Source organism: Medicago sativa, chromosome 6 (assembly GCF_051527215.1).
Source record: "Medicago sativa cultivar Bolivia chromosome 6, Bolivia_mono, whole genome shotgun sequence".
Lineage (NCBI taxonomy): Eukaryota > Viridiplantae > Streptophyta > Magnoliopsida > Fabales > Fabaceae > Medicago > Medicago sativa.
The window spans coordinates 73,395,954-73,418,167 of NC_140754.1; the positions used below are offsets into that span (position 1 = coordinate 73,395,954).

The 22,214-nt window shown below is 31.8% G+C and overlaps 1 long non-coding RNA gene and 2 pseudogenes across 2 annotated transcripts; 1 reads left to right on the forward strand and 2 right to left on the reverse strand.

Moving 5' to 3' along the window:
- Positions 1 to 5,244: 5,244 nt before the first annotated feature.
- On the reverse strand, positions 5,245 to 21,657 carry LOC146916759 (uncharacterized; annotated as a pseudogene).
- On the reverse strand, positions 10,552 to 13,419 carry LOC146916760 (uncharacterized). Its single transcript, XR_015015264.1, has 6 exons — positions 12,924 to 13,419; positions 12,771 to 12,815; positions 12,290 to 12,369; positions 12,099 to 12,205; positions 11,514 to 11,744; positions 10,552 to 10,972 (listed from the first exon to the last, which is right to left on the reverse strand). It is a non-coding gene; the product is annotated as an uncharacterized LOC146916760 (long non-coding RNA).
- On the forward strand, positions 17,177 to 21,242 carry LOC146916761 (protein argonaute 10-like; annotated as a pseudogene). Its single transcript, XR_015015263.1, has 9 exons — positions 17,177 to 17,472; positions 17,679 to 17,872; positions 17,987 to 18,094; positions 18,483 to 18,606; positions 18,700 to 18,842; positions 18,932 to 18,994; positions 19,084 to 19,147; positions 19,237 to 19,371; positions 19,488 to 21,242. The product of XR_015015263.1 is annotated as a protein argonaute 10-like (transcript).
- Positions 21,658 to 22,214: the final 557 nt, after the last annotated feature.

Genomic DNA, 22,214 nt, shown 5'->3' on the forward strand with positions numbered 1-22,214 from the left:
CATCCATACATAATCCACTCAAATTTCATTAATCATACATAATTCATAGAAAATTCATGATTCTTATATAATCTATATGTTTTATGATGTGAATGAAGTAGAAATGGTGAACTTAATAAGATGAATTAAAAAAATTTAAAATAAAAATAGGTTATTATTGAGGATTTTTAGGTGGGGGGTAAAATTTTCTTCAATAAGGTACCAACTTTAAGTAATAAGATGTGATATATAAAGATATATTAGTAATTTACTTAATTTATTATCGGGTATGGGTACCCATAGGTATGGATACAATCCAATCCGTGTCTATGTCCATATAATAATGGGTAGTCAAATACCCGTTTATTATACCCGTGGATACCAGTTTAGCTACCCGCTCCATACCCGTGACGGATTTTACCCACGGGTACCCATGGGCATGGGTATTTTTGCCACCGCTAGCAAAGGCAGATATTAACTGCAATTTAGTACCACATATATAAATCCTTTCACATGATCTACAACAAAGGTAGATAGTAACTGCAATTTAGTATCCATTCCTTTCAGGTGAACAAACTTCTGAATCAGACAGATAGTTGAATGTCTCTCTACTTGATTTATATCATTTTGCCTTTCAGTTTCAACGTATATAAATCATTTCACATGATCTACAGCAAAGGCAGATATTAACTGCAATTTAGTATCGAGTCCTTTCATGTGAATTATACGCACTTTTAAAAACTTGTTTTAAAGGAGAGATGTTCAAATTACGGAATATTACCATTCTTAGTAAATTTGAGAATGAAGTTCGCATAATCCAAATATTTGTGATGCATGGTTTAAGGCATGGGGTTCAGTAACGTATTTTGTAAAAAAATTGTTCCGAAGGAAAAATGAACAAATTAATGAATATTGCACAAAAATTAAAAAACTTTATCAAAATATTTATGAAAGCTTTATCAAGAGCAGGAAAACAACATAAATTACATAATAGTTAAAATTATAAAAGTGAGCGCTACTGTCATAGAGTTACCAAAAAGGGATTAACACCAATATTTACATGACACAAAATGAACGAAAGAAACACATTAAACTCTTTAGCGTCTTGTGTAGGAACTTGGTTATTAATATTTTGACCGTTAAAAAATAAAAAATCTCTTTGACATCAAAAAAGTAATATCATCTGAACAATATTCAGTCTCTTCACATATGCTTAGTAATATTCAGTCTGAAAGATTACATTGAAAGGATAGATGGTAAAATGACGGATAATTGTGAATCATTATAATATGTCAAAATATAAACCTTAAAAACCATGAACCATCAACTTAGTTTTAAATAGTTAAAAATAAAAAATTGTAAAATAGTTAAAAGTTTTTAAAAATATAAAAATTGGAATATAGTTAAAAAAATTGGTGAGGTAGCACTCAACCAAGCAACACTAAAAAAATTACATGCATTAGCGTAACAAAAAAACAGACAGACGGACATAAAATATTACTCTAAACGTTAATGTGTGTATATATTCGCGAGGTTGAAGAAAGGAGATAAAAATATTTGGGATCATTAAATGACATCGTGAATAAAAATATCTGTGAGATTGTGATGATTAAACGATATTGAAATTAAATATATAAGTGATAAAAAGATAATAAAATTCCTTTGAAAAAAAGGTAATAAGAGCATGTTTGGCCCTACTTATTTTCCACTTCTCTTCTACTTCTAAGAAGAAGTGGGGCCAAACACAATTTTAATAAAGCTCTTAATAAAATAAGTGTCTTTTTTACAAAGAAGAAAATCCAATAGAAGTCAGTTTGAAAATAAGTTGTAAAAGGGAACTTTAGGACTACTTTTCGGAGGTGAAATTTACTTCTGCACATTCGATTCCCGCACAGGCCAATATATTCATATTTTTTATTATTTTTTGGTAAAATCCCGCCGATTCTTTTTCCCTTTTCAAGAAACCGCCAAAACTGCATAAAACCTAGTCATATATATCTCTTCCATTTCAATGCTTTCTGCCACACATATGCTTGCTGCCGCCGCTGACCATTGGTGCAGGTACATTTTTATATCTTATTCTTTTGATTTAAATAGATCTTGTTTAATTTTTATCCTTTTGTTGCTTACCTTTCCTTAGAGCATCCACAATGGTAGTTCCTTAACAAGGACTCTTTAAATGGACCCCACGTGACACATCACTTATTTATAATTTTTTAATAAAAGTACCTATTAAGGACTCAATGACTCCAATGGCAATACACTAATAAGGACTCCAATGAAAAGTACTTAAATATGTCCCACTATCTTTACATATTAAAGAAAAATAATTTATCTATTACTCATTTTTACAAGTGGGACCAAGTAGTACACATTTTATTACTTCTTTATGCAAGTGGGACCAAGTAGTACACATTTTATTACTTCTTTATGCAAGTGGGACCAAGTATTACACATTTTATTACTTTTTTAAACGTGGGACCCGTTAGTTACCCAGGAGAGAGAGAGTCCTTATATAGTTGCCTGTTCCTTAACGGGGACTCAATTTTTCTTCCTCCAATGGAGGGTCCTTAACGGGGAGTGGTCATTGTTAAGTAAGGACCCCCCATTGGAGATGCTCTTATGATATATTACTGTACATAGGTTTTATACTTTGGTTGCTTTCTCCTGTCATCATCAGATTCAAATTATGTCATTTTGTTCTTTAGTGATAATCTTGTTAAAAGCCCAAATTAAATTCAGTATGTGTTTTATCTATTAGTACTAGCTTGCTTTTTTGTTTATTATATTGTTTGATTACATATGATCTCATATGGATCTTTATCTCGGTAAGTCTATTCAGTTGCTTACCTATTAGTTTTGTTAGATCTATTTTTCTTCCATTTAGAATAAACATTTAATTATTTATAACTTTCAAAACACATTGCAGCTATGGCTACTAACGTCATTTTTTTGAAATTGTTTACAGATGTCTTCTAATCAGATCAATGAGCATTCAAGAAAAGTTAAAAAAAGAAAATGTATGTTTTATAAAATATGTTATGGGGCAGCGATGATTGCATATGACTATCATATGAAGTACTTACTAAAGCAAGGTAATAGATTTCTTTATTCTCATGGATGGACTTGGGTTCGAGAAACTCTTAACACTCCAGGTGAAAGTTATAATATGTTTAGAATGGAAACTCATGCTGTATTGAAACTTGAAAAGTTATTAGTGAGTAAGGGATGGTTACACCCATCAAATGAAATGACATCCTTGGAGGCACTTGTTATGTTTCTTTGGAGTTGTGCGCATAGCGAGACTAATAGAAATATTCAAAATAAATTTGGAAAATCAGGAGAGACCGTAAGTAGGAAGTTTAGTGAAGTTTTAGAAAGTTTATGTTTACTAGCAAAAGAAATTGTGAGGCCTCCTGATTTTAACTTCACAGAAATTCCGTCCAAAATCAAGGATGATAAAAGGTATTGGCCTTATTTTGAAGGATGCATCGGTGCTATAGATGGAACGCATATTCCTGCCATTGTTCCCACTAAAGATCAAATTCGTTATATTGGCAGAAAAGGATATCCAACGCAAAATGTCATGTTAGTCTGTAACTTAGACATGTTAATCACTTTTGTTGTTGTTGGTTGGCCTGGTACTGCGCATGACACACGTATTCTTACGTCAGTCCTTGAAGAAATGAAAAATGTGTTCCCTCATCCTCCTGAAGGTACGATTAGTTTTTTTTTTTTTTTTATAATTAAAATTTGTGATTTATATAGTTCTGACAATAACTTTTATGTAAACTAACAATGATATTTTATTTTATAAATATTTCTAGGAAAGTATTACTTGGTTGATGCAGGATATCCAAACATGAAAGGATATCTATCACCATACAAAAGTGAAAGATATCACATTCCTGATTTTAGAGATGGAAGTCAAGCACAAGGCATTCGTGAAGTATTCAATCATGCACATTCGTCACTTAGAAATGTCATTGAAAGAACAATTGGTGTTTGGAAGAAAAGGTGGCATATTTTATGTGATATGAGACCATTTCCATTAATCAAACAAGAAAAGATCATAGTTGCAACAACAACACTTCATAACTTTATTCGAATATGTGGCGTTCAAGATGAGGAATTCAACAAATGGGAGCATATCACTGGATATATGTCCGAACAAGAAGAAGAAAGAAACATTAATGAAGATTCAAGTTCAAATAATTTAAGAGTACAAGATGGGAGCTACATGGATAGAGCTAGAAATCGAATAGCCACTAAGCTGTTGGAAAACAAAAATCGTTCAAGTTTATGATGTGTTATGTTTCTAATATTGGATTATTTCCAAACTCTTTCAATTTAATTTATGATAATGTTTTATATAATAGTTTATAAATTTTCATCTGGTCTAAAAAAAAATCAGGCCTTTGCAAAATATAATTTTTTTTTATAAGAAAATGCCTTTTATTTTATTTATGATAATCTCAAAGCTCTTTTAAAAATGTTTTGCCAAACAAATTTTAACTTAAAAGTACTAAATAAGTTGAAAAAAACAACAAATACCAAACAACTTTAACTTCAACTTCAAAGTTTTAATTTTCAACTTTATTCTAAAAGTGACTTTTAGACCTAGAAAAAGTAGGGCCAAACGCACCCTAAAATTAAATGGAATCTCCTTAAAAAATTAATGGAACGGTTAAAAAAAAGTTAAATGGAAGAAAAAAACATAATGAAATATAATATTAAAAAATAAAGAAAAAGTTCCCGGCGTGAGTTGAAAAGAGGTGCTTGTGAAATAAATTGTCGAGAAGTAGTTTTTTAAAGTAACATTCAACAGCTTCTGGTCAAAGCTCATTCCATTCAATTTTATGCGTTCAAAAAAAGTACTTTTTTTAGTAAGTAATTAATTGATATTGTATTCGGCCTAACTTCTCCTTAAAAATGTAGAGAAGTTTGAAAAAAGTCGGGTCAAACGATACCTTAATCTCCCACAAAGGCAATGTAGAAGCAATTGAATTTGGGAGAAAAAATTGAAAAATAGTTAAAAATATAAAAATTGGAAAATAATTAAATGTTATTAAAAATATAAAAATAAGAAAATAATTAAAAAAATTGGTTAGGGGCAAAAATGGAAATTCATAGGCCAAACCTTAAAAAAAAAAAAACCACTTCCAATAATTGAATTATCAAAATGCCCCTCATAGGGGCAAATTGGTAATTTCAAGGGGCATTTCCTTTCTTATATATATAAGTAGATTGATAATTTTACATTAATTATTGATTCCCTTTCTGGTAGCACATAGAGAGATCATAACTTGATGATGCCACAGTAGGAGAGTCAATAAATGCAATATAGTTGTTGTAAGCATCAACATCAGATTGAGAATTGAATACCTTCCAATGATCAAAAGATGAATCAAAGGTTGTTGTTGAGGTATTTGCTTGCATTGGAACATTAGCTACTTCAGCATTAGGCACTTTGTAGTGATAGAAGCTATTTGCACCCCCTTGTTGCGCATAAAAATTTTGGTCCATTTGAGGCTGTATGTTTTGGTTAAATCCGGGAGAAGCAACCATGTTCGTAATTGGCATTGTAGTACTCATCATTGAAGTATTCATCATGGTGTTGCTATTCTGTTGTTGGTGAACACTTGAAGTGTAGACTTGAGGCTGCATGTTTTGATTAACACTATGAGTTGGAACCATAGTGATGGTGTTTTTGTTTTGTTGAACACTTCAAGGTAGATTTGACGCTGCATGTTTTGATTAACAGTGATTTGGAACCAAAGCACTCATGTCGGTGTTGTTCTTCTCCGGTTGAACACTTGTAGGGTAGACTACTTGAGGCTGCAAGTTTTGGATAACACCAAGAGGAGTTGGAATAATGTTGGCAGGCGACACAACATTTATGTTGGTGTTCTTATTCAGCTGAATGCCTGCATTATATATGTCCATCAAATGAGAAACCACTTCTCCTCTCCGGAGTAATTACCTGCATTATTATCGAATCCATAATCCTCCTCCTCTTGATTTGCGTTGTATGAAGCTTCTCCCCTTGAAGGGTTAGCGATAGCACCATTATAAACTTTGGGATACATTTCTTCTGTATAAAAAAGCTTGTGCCAAGATTAAGGCCTGCATTAATGATATACACTTATAGTTAAAATTTGCTCAATTTTTTTGAGAAAAATCCATAAACAAATCTATCGAAGGAGAAATTCAATAAATGAAAATAAAATTACAACTCTAGCATTTACGTCGGATGTATAACTTCTCAGCATGAATCTACCCACAAAAAATTAATTTCTAAGCATGATATTATAATACTATCCAAGTGTAAGCATACTGTAAAACAAAGTGTTGCATATAATTATTATCATCAACAATGTAAAATGAAAACGATGCCAATATCCAAAGAAATTAGAGGATTAACAAAACAAATTAACACAATATTAATTACATGAAAAAATTTGAAAAAAAATATAATTAAATCTAATTATAATAAGTGAACACTGTTTTTGGATATATTTGCGGTGTTTTCTATATGTATGCAAATGACCAATGATCAAAGGTCATTTGCATACAAAATGAAAACAATGCAAATGTACCTCTACATAATATAATTCTTACTTATCCAAACATAGTTTGAACGAAAATTCTACCTTTTGATTGAATGAAACAAAATCATAAATAAAAAATTTAAACCTTAATAATCAAACAAAAAATAAAATTATAATATGTCCCTGATACACAAATATTGATATGTATATAAGATCATCCAAGAGAATTTTGTGACACTTTTGAATCAAAGTAAAAACAATCAAGCTAGAGAAAACCACCAATAACAAAAAAAAAATGATGAAAAAATACTATTGAAAAGCATTGGTAAAGAATTGTACCACAAAGCAACTGAGAAAGAGTGACACAGATTAAGAGAGTGATTGGAGTAGTGAAAATGTATGACACAACACAACTTAAGAGAGGCAAAGGAGACACCAACACTATTCTTATATATACACAACTTAAGATGTGCAAGTATCCTTCATGTGTAAGATGATAAGCATGATTTCAATTAATTAATTAATTAATTATATTCTACTAAAAAAAATAAATCATATTTTTGACTTTTTTATGACTATTAATTTTTCTTTATTTTATTAATATTTTTAATTAATTTTTTTATAACATTATTATCCCTAAACCACTTTTTTGTAAATATTTTTAAAAGGTAGGGGAAGAAAAACAATTAGTATTATTAATAATGGTGAACTTTTGAAGACGTCAGTTTATTTCTTGAATATTTGTATTATTCGCGTGTTTTTCTCACCTTCAATTTTTTCTCCTGTTAAATTTCTTCTTTGCTTTTCATTTAAAATATGTTTTTATATGCTACTTGAACTTTTAGAGAATGATAAAATCTTGCCAATTGTATTTCTTACAAAATAGGATTTTTTTTTGTCCACATTTTTAATTTGCTCTATCTTGTTGGAAACATTGTAGAATTAAAATGAAATTGTAATATTCGATGAAATTTAAAAGATTGTTGCAAATATGTTTTGTTCAAGCTTTTTAACTTGATTTTAATGTTTTTTTTTGTTACAACTTGATTTTAATGTTGAAAACAAAAAATTGTATCGTCTTGAAAAAAAACCGCATCAACCAACCCAACCCAAATGTTTGGTTTGGATTGGTTCGGATTTTATTTTTAGGTTAACCAAACCAAACCAAACCGCATGTTATTTAATCTTGAGGTTCGGATGACTTTTACCCTCAAAACCGAACCAAACCGCACCGCGAACACCCCTACTTTGTAATTCGTTAAACACAAGCGAAGGACCAAAGTTCAAATATTCGAAAATGACCAAAGAAAATAACATTATTTTACTAGTCAAATAATGTTATGTTGAGCTTTCATTTCCCTTCTTTATTATTTTGTATTTATAATATCTCTTCTTTATTGATTGAAGAATAGAAAAATACGAGAGAATGATTTTATTTTAAACGGTAAAATAGGTGAAAAATTAAATGAGTAAGGGAAAATAAATAACATGACAGTTAAAAAAAAAAAAAAGGTGTAGAGACACAAACCCTAAAATACTTGTCTGCATTTCACATGATAAGCATAAACACCACTTGCCTTCATATAATGGACACGCTCAAATTCATTATTCATAAGGAACACAAACTACTATGTATAGCTAGGCATCCCAAAGAGACACCTTGTGCAGACTAAAGAAAATAACACAAACTTAACAAAAGAACACATAACAAACACAAAGCTTCCTTTTCCAGTGACCTCTCTAAGCACAAGTAAAATCATAAATTACCAATTAATTGTTTCACTCTCTTTAATCAAAAGAGGCTATTTGTGAAAAAGTGGTGAAACTTTTTAAAAAATAATTCATGATTTTACCTTAACTATTGATTCCAATTATAACTTGATGATGCCACAAAGTTGTTGTAAGCATCAACATCCGATTGAGAATTGAAGGTTGTTGTTGAGGCATTTGCTTGCATTGGAACATTAGCTACTTCAGCATTAGGCACTTTGCAGTGATAGTAGCTATTTGCACCCCCTTGATTGCCATGAAAATTTTGGTCCATTTGATGCTGCATATTTTGGTTAAATCTGGGAGTTGCAACCATGTTCATAACTGGCATTGGAGTACTCATCATTGAAGTATTCATCATGGTGTTGCTCTTCTGTTGTTGATGAACACTTGAAGTGTAGATTTGACGTTGCATGCTTTGATTAACACCCTGATTTGGAATCATAGTACTCATGTTGTTCTTCTCCTGTTGAACACTTGCATGGTAGATTTGATGGTGCATGTTATGATTAACACCTGGAGTTGGAATCATCGTACTCATGACGGTGTTTTTATTCAGCTGAATGCCTGAATTATATATGTCCATCAAATCAGAAACCACTTCTCCTCCTCCTGAGTAATTACCTGCATTGTTATGGAATCCATAATCAACGGCGGCGAAGCTAACATTATTTTTACGAGGGGGTCAAATACATAGAAAAAATAAAATATATTTTAAAAATTAATATATTAAGCTTAATTAATAAGTAAATAACTTTACATTAATTTTTAGTTATATTTAATGAAACTACAACGAAGAAAATAAAATCTAACAATAATTATGTATAAAAGTTGAACTAAGTTTTAACAAATCAAATTTATTTACAATTTATTTAAAAGCACCTCTATTTAAACCAACAAAATTGTTTGGGGTAGCCAATGCTATGATTAACAACAAGCATCTCTATGCAAGTTGAGCCAAGTAATATATAATGAAATAGCTACATTCAAAACTATACTAATTATGCCAGATTTATTTTTCTTTTGGGGTAGCCAATGCTACCCCATTGATGTGAAGGGATTCGCCCCTGACCATAATCAAATTGTGAATTATAAGACCTATTTTCTAAAGCATGAGTCAAATCTTATTATGAATTGTAAGATATATAACTTATATGAAGCTAACATTATTTTAAGATGATGAGTTAAGTCACACTAATAAGTTTTAAGAATGATGTCCAAAATTGATACCTATAAGCTAACATTTTCCTAGTTAAATAACCTTTTTAAGTTTGAAACAAGCAACTTCGCAAACCTATAAGCTAACATATCATTTACTAGATATGTGGCTGAATAATGATAACCATGATTACCTATATGATGAATGATCTTATCTGCAACAGGTACCGCAGCTTGCACACGTTGGGCAAGAGGTGCAACATTTTGATGAGTTGTTGACACTTCAACTTCAACCATATCGAATTGGTTGTTGCTGCTTCCTATTTCAGCGCTAGTAAAATGATGATTGTTCCTCACATTTTTTTCTTGGTGGAATTCATGTTGGTCAAGAGGTGTAGCATGTTGATGAGTGTTAAGAAAAGAGTTATGATGAGTACTAATTCTCTTGCCAAGTTTATGTTTTCTCTTGTTAGTACCCTCATACGACGATGACGATGATGATGATGGTGAAGATGATGATGATAGTTTTCGTTTTGCTAGATTGTGCTCACCACCTTCCACAACATCAAAATCATTTGCCTCAACAAGCACATACTTACTTCCTTCAACAAGAGAATCATAACTTGAGAAAAATTCAGGATGTATTTTTCTTGCAATTGTTTCTTCATGATTAATAATAGCAAACCAAATAGATCACTACAAAAAAACACGTATTTTCCGGCGGCCAAAATTTGTATGTTCTGGCGGTTTTAGCCGCCGCTATGCACAATTCTGGCGCATTCAAAACTGCCGAAATTTTGTCTGCCACAAAGTTTAAAACGGCAGTTTATAAAGGATCGCCATGGAGACTGCCGAAATACGCGATGTTAATAACGGCGGCTAGTTCTTTGATTAAAACGGCGGTTTCAGCCACCACAATAGACACTAGTTCAGGAAAAAAATTGTACATAGTGGCAGTTTTAAACGCCGTATTGGTCACTTTTTTAAATAAAAAAAAATGCACATACTGGCAGTTTTAACCGCCGTAATCACCACAGATTTAACAAAAAAAAAGAGCTGAATAAATCACCTAAATAGCACTATTTAGTACGAATATAAATTATTTACTACATAAATTGTAATATTACAATGTGTAAAATAGTCCAACAACCTCGTGAATGTTGAAAAAGTAAAATTAACTCTTCAATTATATTGTACAATTTATCTAGGATCTCTTATAATATATGTATGGACCTCTCCTTATTTCCCTAATGTAGTGATATCCTTCAACTTCTCTGATACATGTACACACATACATATAGATCAAATAAAGTTCACATAATGCTAATTCATAAAACAACAATTTCATAAAATAAAAAACATTATAACAGCAACTTGAACCAAAGTTTACACCTATCAGCACTTCCTTCTCCAGACACAAAAAGGATGCTCTGGTGAGGGGACCAGCAATGCCTTAACAATAGCAGTGTGCTTTGTTAGTCTCAAAGTTGGTTGACAAGAGTGCTGATTCCATACTGAAAGCAGCCAAATAAACATGCCATTGAACAAGAAGTGAATTAACACTAGAATAATTGTACTAAACAATAATGTATTTGTGAATTAAAACTCTAGAACAGCAAGGCATGACAAAATGGACATAAATGAACAAATTTAGATTTTTAAGCTACACAAAGTCTTTACACAAAGGCAGAAGAAAACTTAAGACATAACAGTTTAAATATATGATATGTAAATGAAGCAAACAAGCACTCCAACCACACACACTTGAACATTCAAACCAACCAACCAACCAAAACAATGGTTTCAAAGGCATTAGTCACCACCAACATGCATATACATATAAACAACATATAATTATTGGTACAACCACACTTGAGCAATACTCTATCTGTACAACATATTTTCCAGAATTTCATTCACTTAGTAAAAATTATCAGAAAAAGTGAGTACAAGGGGTACTCAAACCATTACAAACTTAAGAGCTAGAGAGAAAGACCAAAACAACAAAACAGAACCAAACAAATATGCTAAGTAACAAGGAAAGTTTGGCTATACCAGTACAACTCCAACATGACAGAACCTACACTTTGTTATCAAACACCTTCACCTCTACTTTTCCAAGAGCGCCATATTAAACACCTCTACTTGGTTATACAAGTTTCCTCCACCCCCAATTCGCCAAGAGCGCCATATTGAATACCTTCACTTGGTTATACAAGTCTGGCTAAGTATAGGTAATTGAGGTTACGCTACAACTCTCTAATTGGCACATTTGCTCCACTGTACCTGAAAAATAAAAGGGGGAACCAAATTGCATGTGTTAGTCAAACACCTCAACTTCGTCAAGAGAGCCATAGTAAACAAACACCTCTATTTGTGATGGCCATATCTCTTTATAGGCATTCAATATTTTACGGATTTAATTATGAGAGATATTCATTAATGTTTCACACAAAAATTACATGAAAATTCATACATCTTATTTTTCTAAAAGATACTCAATAATGTCAAAGGCCTTCAATATTATATATATTGCATTGTGAGAGATTCTTGTTAACATTGAACACAGTCATGTACTAAAATTTAATAACAAGATAAAACATGACATGATTAACACAACAAGAGATTCAGCACCTTCACCTTGTTCTCTCTCTTAGCATGAGCTTTAAGCAACTCCTCATCCTCAACCATTGATTTGGATACAAGGGAAGATATGTCATCGAGATCCATCTCTTCTTCTGACTTAACTATTCTGACCATTATATGTAGTAAAAATGGATGTTTTACTACATAATTGTATTTGTTAAAATCATAAGGAAAAATACAAATACCTCTTCTCCTGGGACTGAAGTTAGTGACTCTAATGCAAAACCTTCATTCTTCACGTTGTTCTTGACATCCATTTTGAACCCTAAATGTAAAGCACAATCAGAAATTACTCGATAAATATTTAAAAAAATAGAAAAGAAAAGAAACAACATTGCTAGGGAGAGAGGATTAGATCAGTATCATCCATCAATCATTTCAGCATTACTTTACATCCATAGAATGGCCCAAATCTTATGATTTCATGCGATGGAGGACTCGAAAATCATTGTTTACAATCAATACATAAAAATGGAAAAACCTTTTTTTTTTCTTTTTGCAAAAACAATATTAATTTTCAGTTAAAGGATAACAAATCTAGAATAAAGAAAAAAAAAATACCCAGATCAGTATCAGTTTCCATTCTTTCTCGGTATATAAAAAAAATAGAAAACTGAAACAAATCACAAACAAAAAATCAAAAAGAACAAAGATTTAGCAATTTACCAGTCCAAATCATTAAGCAGTGATGATGAGTGTGTCTTCGAGAACCTGAATTTACATTCACGAACAAAGATTTAGTTAAAAGAGCTATTAGTGAAAAATTAATCGACGGTTTCAATAAGATATGATTAGATAAGAAACAAAAGCAATACGAACCTGAGTTCATCTTCAAGAACAGATGTAAATCGATTGTTTGAGAGGATTCGACAGAGAGGGAAGGGTTTGAGATGGGATCGACGGTTTCGATGGGTTTAGTCGAAGAGAGGGTTTGAGAAAGGGAAAGAAAGAATTCGCGGAGATTTGAGTTCGATGCAGTGATTAGAGTTCGCGGAGACAGAAAGAGTTCGATGGATTTGAGTTTCGATTCGTTTCTTCAGACGAAGGGTTTGCGTCCTGGGATTTGATAAGAAAAGGATATGGAAGAAAGATAACAAAAAAAGAAAAGGGTACTGAAAAACAAAACAAAAAAAAAGAAATAAAAAAATTAATGAAAGTAGATGGAGGGATTTTTCTGAAAAAAAGAAGGGGAAAAGAGGGAAAATAAAATGAAAGTGCAGCAAAGTGGAAAAATGAAATTGTGAATACCGGCGGCTCAAAATGCCGTAATGTACGGTGTGTATTGTTTGAATAAGGTAATGTATATAGTGGCGGGCTAAACCGCCGTAATAATCCGTTTATAGTGGCGTTCATATAAACTGTCGTAATTGACCGTTTATAGTGGCGGTTTTTTATAACCGCCGTAACAAAACCGCCGCAATTCTCGAGTTTTTTTGTAGTGGATGTTTCCTTAATACTGAGTTTATCTTGTAAACTCCTTGATTGTCTGACTATGTTCCTAATCTTATGAACATTAGGAGACATATGTTTAATAACCGCTGCCAAAACATAAACCTTCCAAACCTTCTTCAGATTATGAGGCTTTCTATAAGGGGGTAGGCCAGGATCTTCACTAAATCTCATCTCATTCCTCCATGATTCTTTCCCTGTTGGCCACCATGGTGGAGGAATGCCTTTTTCCAATGGAAATCTCCGTTGTGGTGGGTCACAATGCGGCACTAATGATGAGAGAAGTGAACCTAATATGGTATCGGGTAGTTCATTCAGCGAGTGAAGTGTAATTGGTTCACCATTCAACTTGTCATAATTTGTTGTTGTAACTCCATTTTCTGTTTCGTATTTAGCAATAGCCGCTGGCCCGTTTATGTCAAATTTAACTATATCTTTCCACCAGCCTCGTAAATTGTCTGATGAACCACTCATAGATGAAGCCACGAGCATCACAAACTTCCATCATCATTAACATGTACCTGTTCACACTAGGTGTCAGCTAAGAAATTGACTTTGTTCACCTCAAGGCAAAGTTCTCAAAATAAGGAGTTTAAGCAAAATCTATTTGTCTATAAAGAATCAACTGGTAAACTTGACTTATAAACTCATACGAATTTACCTCGTATTAAATATACTTACATAATACACTAAATTTATTACAAGTTCAAAATTTCAACCTAATTATTTGGCGAAAAATACATTAAAACAAAAGAAATCAAATGTGAAAACTGAGATGAAAAAATATCTTTCAAAAATTTCATGCGAGTTTACCTTAGTTCACTATAAGCTCAGAAGAGTAAACTCAATTCATTTCCAAGTAAACTAAAATTCAAGTTTATACCAAGTAAATCGAAAATGAATAATGATACCTAAATTTATGAAAGTATATGATTCCACGAGTTAACTTGTGATTTTAACCAGTTGCCTCAAGAGATAGAATTCAAATCTCATTTAAAGCAGTTGTAAAATGATTATTAAATTTTTTTATTAATAGTAAAATCATACTTATCCTTTATTATAAAAGCTAGAGTTGTTTGGCAATCATGTTTGCCCTAATCCTCTCTACTTTGCCCTAATTCCCTAACTTTTTTCCCTCCTAAACATTATTTATTGCTCGAGTAATCTCAACCGTTCAAGCACTTGATCACATCCGTTTATTCAAACTTGAAAAAAGTTCTCTCACTTCGTTACTGCAATTGAATACGTATTAAATCCTAATCAAGTCGGTCAACAATCACCTACAATAATTGCTAATTCCATTGACAATCAGAAATAACATAAACATCCCTTGATAATTGCTAATTCCATTGCTAATCAGAAATAACATAAACATTCCTTAGAAAGTGACAATTGAAAATGTTTAACGCATGCATTTTTTACACTATACTGTTTCACGCATACACTAATTCCTATCACATTATTCTACTGACATTTCAATGTTTCACGCATGCATTTTTACACTATACTATGCTATCCGATATAGAGTGATAGGAAGATATGTGTTTCAAGGTGAAATTTCCCTCGAACTTTTATTTGTTTTTATACGTTATGCACTAATCACTCTACCAATTACTACCTATTAAAAGCAATTAACTACGTACTTATTACAAAAATTAACATGTAACAAGGTTGGTTCGATTTTGAATAGTAATTATTATGTACTGTTAATGGCAATTAAGAGCAAGGGAATTAACACGTATCAAGGGAATTAACTACGTACTTATTTCAAAAATTAACACGTATCAAGGTTGATTCCATTTTGAATAGCAATTATGACGTAATGTTAATGGCAATTAAGAACGTGGTTAATGGCTTGAAAACGTCGTTAATGACAATTAAAAACTTTTAAGTCGCATATTTTCATATAGGAATTACTTTTAATTGCTTTTATGCATTATGCACTAATCACTCTACCAATTACTACCTATTAAAAGCAATTAACTACGTACTTATTACAAAAATTAACATGTATCAAGGTTGGTTCAATTTTGAATAGTAATTATTACGTACTGTTAATGACAATTAAGAGCAAGAGAATTAACACGTATCAAGGGAATTAACTACGTACTTATTTCAAAAATTAACACGTATCAAGGTTGATTCAATTTTGAATAGCAATTATGACGTAGTGTTAATGGCAATTAAGAACGTGGTTAATGACTTGAAAACGTCGTTAATGACAATTAAAAACTTTTAAGTCGCATATTTTCATATAGGAATTACTTTTAATTGTTTTTATGCATTATGCACTAATCACTCTACCAATTACTACCTATTAAAAGCAATTATCACATACTTATTTCAAAAATTAACACGTATCAAGGTTGATTCGATTTTGAATAGTAATTATGACGTAGTGTTAATGACAATTAAGAACGTGGTTAATGGCTTGAAAACGTCGTTAATGGCAATTAAAGACTTTTGATTAGTAATTATTGCCAATGTAAGACTATGATCATTCACATTTGAAACTAACGAAGAGAATTGTCAATTACCTATTTAAATACCAATTAGTTGTGCTAATACATTCATTCTCGACTTTAAGCAAATTTAAGCAAATATCACTCTTTCTTGCACTTGCTAATATGGCAAACATTTTCACCCCCATTGCAGCTGTGACAGGTGGAAGGAAGGATTTGAAGTTGATTGTCCGTGTGACACATATATGGCTGATCTGTGATAAGGAAAATCCAGACGATATTATCTTCATGAACATGATATTGGTTGATGAGAAGGTATATTATATAAATCGATTGTATAAATAAATGATCCTTTTTTCAAGTTGCCACTATGATAACATATATTATTGTTTATATTTGATGACATGTTATTTTTTGTTTAGCGAGGACGGATCCATGCCACTGTTCGTAAGTTCCTGGTGCCAACGATTCAAGGAATGGTTGAAGAAGGAGGAACATATAAGCTAGAGAATGTCATGATAGGATTTAATGAGGGGAAATTATAAACTCTTGCCACACAAGCACAAACTTAATATGGAATTGGTGTAAGGCTTGGATCAAGTTTCAAAGGAGTCAATTTTTGTTTGTTTTATTTGTAATGACTATTAACAAGAGTTACTTTAAGAGATGGGTTGAATACGTAAAAAAAAAAAAAGATGGGTTGATGATAACCAATGATGAATGTGAAAATACTAATGTCACTTCAAATGTCGTTTTTATAGTATTTCGTAATATATGATAACTAATGTAAAATGTACGGTTTTCAAACTATATTAATGTCAAGATGATATGATTAATGTAATACATTTTTATCATGTGAATATTTCATTTTTTTTTTTATTATTATGATATAACTTATTCGTACACATTTTAGTCGGTAGGACCCGTGCGGAGAACGGGTCGATGGTCTAGTTTCTAATATGAATAACATTGCTAACAATTTGTGTCAACCCTAATTCTGATGGTTTTGGCTCCAAACTGTTATGACCGTTAGATGCATCTGTGTTGAGCTCCACACAATCCACCTGTTCCCAATAAACAGAGTCTTTCAATTTCAACTCACAATGTATTGGTAACATACACACAAAATATATAGCATTTTCCAATTCCCATATAGACTCTGCACTTATCGATGCCCACCTTTTCTCCTCCATTTTTACCTTTCTCTTCTCTCTTCTTTTGTTTTGATCTAACTTTTCCACTTTCACCGTTGCCTTTTCTCCCCTTTTCTCCTCGCCGTTGTCGACTTCGCCGCCACCGTCTTGCTCCCGTCTTGCAATCTCAACTGAAAACTCCCGTCTTGCTCTCTCCCTTCATCAACAAAGCTTCTCCCCTTGCTGAATCTCAAACATCCATTATGCTCAATGCTCCCTTTCATCGCTGTTCAGATTTTCTAATTTTGAAAAGTTTCTCTCAAGGTAATCGATTTTCCCTTTCTATGAATTTAATTGTGTTTTGGGTCTAATCACTCTCCACCTCTCAGTTGTTTCTTCAATTGCATTCATTATTAGCATTAAATTTGCAATTAGGTTCACAACACAATCAGATTTGGGTCTCTGACGAGAATAGGGTCATGGTTGATTGAATTGGATCCACTAATTTTGTTGTTGTATTTGATCTCAAGAATACACCAGAAGCCTTACCCCTCGCATCCAAGCCAAATGAATGAAAACCTTTCGGTTTCATTCTCAGTTTCACCCCTCACTTTCATCTTCTCTGTTTTGGCGATGATCCAATTTTGACAGTTGAGGTAAGAAGCATGGAATGAAATGGACAAGATTGTAGCAGAAGTATGGAATGGAACATGATGTATCAGTTGTAGGTACTCCCTCTCACTATTTTTCCTCTCATTTAAAATTCTCTACTACCATCTTATATTTTTGAAACATTATGTTTTTAACTCAATTGAATTTTGAATTCCTTTTCTATTAGGTCATAATTTTTCTTACTCAATGGTTCTATCAAATTGGATTCTAAAATCTGAGCTTCAAAATCACTAAACAGTATTTGGCTAACGTGTCTCTGAAGATCAATGTTAAGGTTTGTTTGCCCTTGCCTCTTCAAAAAAAAAATGTTTGTTTGCCCTTAATCATGTCTAAATGCATACATTCCTGTATAATAATTGTTTAAGTTCTACTAAAAATTCTTCGTAGTAAATGAACTTAGTTTTTTTGAACAACAGTATTTGGCTAACGTGAATGAACTCAGTTTTTTTGAACAAATTCATAGAAAATGTTGGCCAAATCAAAGCTAGAGATACTTTTGGATTAACTTAAATTCTCAACCTATGAGGCCGAAATTGTGGCACGTGTTCTTTTATCTTTAGACAATGCAGCTTCCTTTATTTTTTTAATGTCAAAATTTCTCTCAATTCACATAACTACATCCAAGGATTAAAAAGTGTTAATTTACCCTCTTCTTGGTGCAGATGGGAAGGAGAAACACTGTTCTTGACGCTGCAAGCTATATAATACCATTAGTTAGCGACATACCGACCATAATTTTTGGAGCAGATGTTACACACCCTGAAAATGGAAAAGACTCTAGCCCCTGTATTTATCTAATCTATCATCTTGATTTTTATTAGCATTGTAATGTTTATTGAGGATTTTTTGCAACTGATACTTGCTTTCCAATCTATATAGGTTGTAGCCTCCCAAGATTGGCCTGAAGTGACAAAATATGCTGGTTTAGTGTGTGCTCAAGCTCATAGACATGAACTTATATAAGATTTATACGAAACTTGGCATGATCTTGTTCGCGGCACAGTTAGTGGTGGCATGATAAGGTAATAGTAATATGAATTTCACTCTGATAATTCTGAATGTTGTTTTTGGTTGGTTATCTAATGTGGCTATGTACCTTTTTCTTGTGCAGAGATTTACTGATTTCTTTTAGAAAGGCCACGGGACAGAAGCCACTACGAATTATATTTTACAGGTCATTATGTTTAATTTATGATTCAATATATATAATACATGTTGATGAAAGTGTTAGTTTATTGGTATACTACAAAGAAACTTAAATAGGGATGGTGTAAGTGAGGGACAATTTTACCAAGTTTTGCTTTATGAGTTGGATGCAATCCGGAAGGTCAATGTTGGCAATTGCTATCTCTTATCATACATTTAAAATGGTATTCATAACAAAAATATGTTCTGATATAATCCATATCTTTGCAGGCATGCGCTTCCTTAGAACCAAATTATCAGCCTCCAGTAACTTTCATTATTGACAAAAACGACATCATACTCGGTTATTCCCAAACAACCATAGGGACAGGAGCAGTACTGATAAGAATGGAAATATATTGCCTGGTAAGTTGAACATTACTAAATTGCATACATACATAAATTATTTCAGAATGTGTTTGTTCTTAAAGTTATTGTCGAATAAGATTGAAATATTTTCTTAATTTTTATCTGTCTTTCAGGTACTGTTGTCGATACTAAAATTTGCCATCCGACATAATGTGACTTTTATATCTGCAGTCATGCAAGCGACCAGGTAGATATTATTTTGATTTGATGTTTAATGCACAATGTTTCTCAAGATAACCGAGTTATTTAATTTTAAGATGGGAAGATTAAAAATGAACACAAAGTGAAACTCAATTATCTTGGTTAATGTTTACCATACAAATATAAATCTGTTGCTTTCCTTAACTATGGATTCTGTTTTGTACGCAGAAAATAAAGGTCATAATTGGATTCTGCTCCAGCAGAAAATAAAGAGTCATATCAATTCTATTAATGATTTTTCCGAAGTAATATTTTGATTTTTGGAAGACTTTAAATGACATCCATCCAAGCTTGAGTGATTCATTCCTTGAAGCAGGAAAACAACAAAGGCTATAATAGGTGACTTTTTATGATTTAAATGAAATACTATGAGTGAACTTATACATGTGGCTGCATGTTTATTTATTTATTTTTTTTCAAACATGTGGCTGCATGTTTATCATTATATAGTGTGTAATCAACTAAGTGCTGCTATATTATTAATTTTGAAGAATTAAAGTGCTGCTGTAATATTATTATATAGTTCGTAATCAACCAAAGTGCTGCATGTTTTGCTGTCAAAGTTTATAAATGAAGTCTATATGTGGTCATAAAACTATAATGTATCAATAACTATGTTTCAATCACTATTTTAATGTGACTCTAATCATGTATTTTTCTTCTTTAAGAGTTTCGATTGAAAAATGGTGTCTTTTTAGAGTTCTTTAAGAGTTTAGATAGAAAAATGGTGTCTTTTTAAAGTTTAGAAATGAATGCAGTTGATCTAAGTTTCAAACACATGGACATGTGTTCTAATAATTATAACCTGTATAATTGATTTTTCCGCGTTGAGATTTTATTTGGATAAGTTATTTGGATTCTTTGCCTATAATTTTTATTCTTATTCTCCATGAGAAATATTCTTTCTTTGCTAATTACTAATCACTACTAATTTAGTTATTACTAATGTTCATGCTATATCCATATGTTTTTCCAATTTGGCGACCTTCTATGTGTAAAAGTAAGTGCCTATGAGGTAGATACTACTAGCTAAAACTGACAGAATATTTATTAAGACAACAGTAAGGTTGTCTTTCCCCTCTTTTTTTTTTTTTCTTCTCTTATTCTTGGAATGATAGTAAACATTGCATCCTATATTATTTTCTCTTTGATTTAAATTTGTACATTGGCATGATATACCGACAATACAAGAATGGATAGATATGTTTTAGAAAGAAGGGTGATATCAGGAAGCAACATTGGTGATAAGGCGTATGTGCCGAGACTACAATTGCAACCTTCAGACACCAGAATTCCATTCAAGTTCCAACGTAGGCAGTTCCCTATTATGGTTTGTTTTGCTATGACCATTAACAAAAGTCAAGGTCAATCACTAAAACAAGTTGGCATCTACCTACCACAATCAGTCTTCTCTCACGGCCAATTATATGTCGCGATTTTAAGGGTAACATAAAGGAATGGTTTGAAAATTCTCATAACCGATGAAAATGGTTATTGCATTGATAATACAACCAATGTTGTATACAAAGAAGTATATAAAAACAACATGAGAGTCTTTTTTGTTGTATTTTGTACTTGACTTTCTCCTACATCTACAGATATTTTATGTCATCTTCTGCTTTCTTATATTACACAATACATATGAGAGCCTTTGAGCTTATTTTGTACTTGACTTCCTTCAACAGCAGCCAATATTATATGTTTATATTCTGCCTTATTTTATTACACACTATATATGACCCGTGCGACAGCACGGGAAGGAGATCTAGTGATTATTAATGTCATTTCGATTAATAATAATTTTTATATATCCTAGTTAAAATAAAAATAAGGTATCTACCTTAATATGTGTTCTTGTGCACGAGCCAATGTCTTTCTTTTCCTTTGTTCCAATGATATAATATTGTCTCTTTTACTTCTTTCTTCCTTTAACTTTCTTAGCAGCATTTCATCTTTATATATCTTTGCCTCTAGTTCCTCAATAGTTAACTCTTTTTCCTTTCCTTTTTCTTGTTTTGCATTGTTTGAAGCTTCCCCTCTTGAATGGTTAGCGATAGCACCATTATGAACTCTGGGATACATTTCTTCTGTATATAAAATAATAATAATAAAAAAAACCTTATGTCATTACCTATGTCAAAAATTTTAACTGCTGCAGAATTAGAGAGATATTTTTTTCTCTAATTATTTTCATTGGTTTTATTTTTTTACAAGTAAATTTAAAATAGTGAAAACATTACATAATTTCTCCACACGGAAAGACATTACATATTTTAAAAAATAAAACAGAGAATTAAATCGCAACAGCATAAAATAGGGGCGACAAAAAGTCAATTTTAACCTAAAATTTAATAATAACTCAAAACATCAGTATATATATGTGTAGAAGATCAATTGATTGATCTCAGGGGGTTAATGAACTTCTTTATGACAAATTCTGACGAACTATAGATTATCAGACTCTTTCTTCTCAAAATCGAACGGTTAATAAAAAAAATGAAGAGACATTACACTTACATATATTTCGGATTCAGAAGCTGATCAGAATCTAAACTCCTCTTGCAAGTTTATAAGTAAGGCCTGCATTAATGATATACACTATAGTTAAAATTTGCTCAAATTTTTTTGTGAAAAATCCA